The following is a 3,845-nucleotide window of genomic DNA, read 5'->3' as shown; positions in this document are numbered from 1 at the left end:
ACTCATTAGCTACATTGCTTGCAAGGCTTATAGTGATGTGCATTACCGAGAGGGCCCGGAGATACCTCTCCGACAATCGGAGTGACAAAACCTAATCTTGAAATACGCCAACCCAACATGTACCTTTGGAAACACCTATAGTACTCCTTTATAATCACCCAGTTACGTTGTGACATTTGGTAGCACCCAAAGTGTTCCTCCGGTAAACGGGGGTTGCATAATCTCATAGTTACAGGAACATGTATAAGTCATGAAGAAAGCAATAGCAATATACTAAACGATCAAGTGCTAGGCTAACAGAATGGGTCATGTCAATCACATCATTCTTCTAATGATGTGATCCCATTAATCAAATAACAACACATGTCTATGGTTAGGAAACATAACCATCTTTGATTAATGAGCTAGTCAAGTAGAGGCATACTAGTGACTATATGTTTGTCTATGTATTCACACATGTATCATGTTTCCGGTTAATACAATTCTAGCATGAATAATAAACATTTATCATGATATGAGGAAATAAATAATAACTTTATTATTGCCTCTAGGGCATATTTCCTTCATGAAGCTACGTCGGTATTTCCCCAAAGAGGAAGGGATGATGCAGCACAGCTACGGTAGGTATTTCTCTCGGTTACGGAACCAAGGTATCAATCCAGTAGGAGAACCAAGGAACACTGTGTAAAGGTTACCTACACACAAAGAGCAAATACTTGCAACCCGACGCGTATAAGGGGTTGTCAATCCCTTTTCGGGTAACAGCGCCAGAAATTGTCGAGTTGACGGGATAAAATTTGTGGTAGATTGGATAAATAGATCTCGATAAAACACGAAAGAAAATAACTAATAAAAAAGTGCAGCAAGGTATTTTTGGGTTTTGGAATAATAGATCTGAAAACAAAAGCAAATAAAAATAGATCTCAAAGAAAATATGATAAAGAATAGACTAGGGGGTCGTAGATTTCATTAGTGGCTTCTCTCAAGAAATAGCACACAGTGGGTAATAAATTACTGTAGAGCAATTGACAGAAGATCGAATAATTATGACAATATCCAAGGCAATGGTCAATATATAGGCATCAGGTCCAAGATTAGTAGACCGACTCCTGCCTGCATCTACTACTATTACTCCACACATCGACCGCTATCCAGCATGCATCTAGTGTATTAAGTTCTTGGGTAAACGGAGTAATGCAATAAGAACGATGACATGATATGGACGAGATATATTCATGTAGGAATAGCCCCCATCTTATTATCCTTAATAGCAATGATCATGCGTGTCTTGCTGCCCCTTCTGTCACTGGGAAAGAACACCGCACGATTGAACCCATGACAAAACACCTCTTCCCAATGCAAGAAAAATCGATCTAGTTGGCGTAACTAAACAAAATATTTGAAGACAAATACGAGGCTATAAATAATCAAGCAAATAAGAGAACAAAAGAAGAGTCAAATAATATTCATGGATATAGATCAGATCATAAACTCAAAGTTCTTCCAATCCCAACAAACACACCGCAAAAAGAGTTACATCAAATAAATCTTCAAGAGACCATTGTATTGAGAATCAAAAGACAGAGAGGAAGCCATCTAGCTACTGCCTACGGACTCGTAGGTCTATGATAAACTACTCACGCATCATCAGAGAGGCACCAATGAGGATGATGAACCCCTCCGTGATAGTGTCTAGATTGGATCTCGTGGTTCTGGAACTTGTGGCGGCTGGAACTGTGTTTCGTCGACTCCCCTTGGGTTTTCAGAATTTTTGGGGATTTATAGGGCAAAGAGGTTATGTCGAATGTCACCGAGGGGGGCACAACCCCCCTGGGTGCGCTTGGGCTCCTGGGCGTGCCCTGGTGGGTTGTGCCCACCTCGGGCCTCCCCTCTGGTACTTCTTTGGCCCATGTTGTGTCCTCTGGTCAAAAAACAATTCTCCAAAAAGTTTCACTGTTTTTGGACTCCGTTTGGTACTAATATTCTGTAAAGTAAAAAACAAGCAAAAAACAGCAACTAGCCTAATATAACAGCATGATAATATAAAGTTGTTATAAAATGATTGTAAAACATCCAACAATGATAATATAACATCATGGAACAAGCAAAAATTATAGTACGTTGGAGATGTATCCAGGGGTCGGTGATTTGGGTCGAAGGTGTCGCACCGGCGGTCAGGGCATGTGGGATGTGGAAGAGGAGGAGGATGGGGATCGGGTGTGGATTACCTGCCTGGATCGACGAGGCTGAGCAGCGTGAAGGAGGGTCGCTGGTGAGGAGGCGGCGCTACAAACAAGGAGTGAAGGTCTGAACTTGGAAGGCGGAAACAGGGGAAATGTGGCTTTTGGTAAGGGGAAGGGTGCAGGGAGGTAGATACTTCCATGGAAGCCGAAAAATTTGGATTGGTGCAATGAAAAAACTGGCATGCAAAGTGTCATCAGATACAGTCCCTTATTCAACACTATGTACGATATGTGAACATCACAAACGATTCATATAGCTTACCCTGTGTATGATGAGTTTGAACATGCAAATTTTGGTCTGAATATCCCTGGTTACAGTGTCCATCCACATCACTGCATAATTTGGGTACACAAAGGAGTCTACAGCACACCCACACTTCTTAATCTAGCAAGTTCAGCAATTTAACAGAGCTAGCTGACCTAAACATTACCCTAACAAATTAAAGACCGACGCTCTAAATTAAAAAAGAGTACTACTCTGGCTGGCGCGCGTCGATCTCCGCCTCCTCCTCCATGTCCATCTCGCACTCGACGATCTCCTGGGGAAGGGCATCAATCGCACCATACTCGGCAAGCATCTCACCATCCGCGTCCGCCATCTCTTTGGAAAAGGCCGCCACGAGCTGGGCGTGCGCGGCCGCGATCTGGGCTTCGATGGGCTTCGTCATGGCAAGGTATGCCGCGAAGGAACGGATGGTTGCTCAAATGCTCTCGGCGATTGCCAACTCTTCGGTCATGGGTTGCCGACCGTTGTCGGAGAAGCTTCGTTCGATTTGTGCGGTGACCGCCATGAGCTGGGCGTGGGTGGCCTCGACATGGTCGTGGGCAGCCTCCATCAAGGCTAAGGCCGCCACTGCGGAATGGACAGCTGTTGTGCCGGTCTCGCCAGTTGCTATCCCCGACACAGATGTTGTTGCCGCCTCTTGAGCAGCAACAGCGGTAGTTTGCGCTGCCTTGGCCGCCCGGTCATAGATTGCGACTGCGCTCATGCGGCTTGTTACCACGCGCATGGTGGCTGCGGCCGTGCTCTCACTGTAGTGGGCCGTCAAAGTGGCCTTCACGACGCGTGTCCACGTCCCCATCTTTCACCGGCGATGATTGAACAGTGAAATGATATTTGGGGAGCGAGCTAGTGTCCTTGACGCGGCGGCTGTGGACTGTAGCAGACGCACCTTCTCGTGTAAAACATACACGTACAACTCCGACGGTGCTCCAAGATATTTTGTATTGCATCTCACACGGTTGGTGATAATGAACTATGTGCGGCCTACTTGATTTTTCATCTTGATTTGATATGCATAATTGGGTCACAGCGGCAAAGGAGGGTGTTTGAATTGCTAGAACTTTTATCTGTAGCGAACAAGCAACTATAGGTGTGTCGTCAAAAAAATTGGAATTATTCAGGGTTTGTTTGGACATTTTTATACATTAACATGGTTTTCTAGGCATTTCATGTGCACAATTCAAAATTAAATTACATGCACATGCTCCGGTGCACCAAAATGGGTTGTATAATCATATATATGTCTATGGGTTGATGCTTGTATCCCATGCAATAAATGGTGATGAATTTCAAGCACCCCGACATTGTAGATCTTTCCG

The sequence above is a fragment of the Triticum dicoccoides genome, chromosome 4B (assembly GCF_002162155.2).
Source record: "Triticum dicoccoides isolate Atlit2015 ecotype Zavitan chromosome 4B, WEW_v2.0, whole genome shotgun sequence".
Taxonomy (NCBI): domain Eukaryota; kingdom Viridiplantae; phylum Streptophyta; class Magnoliopsida; order Poales; family Poaceae; genus Triticum; species Triticum dicoccoides.
Note: the sequence above shows the minus strand (reverse complement) of the source record.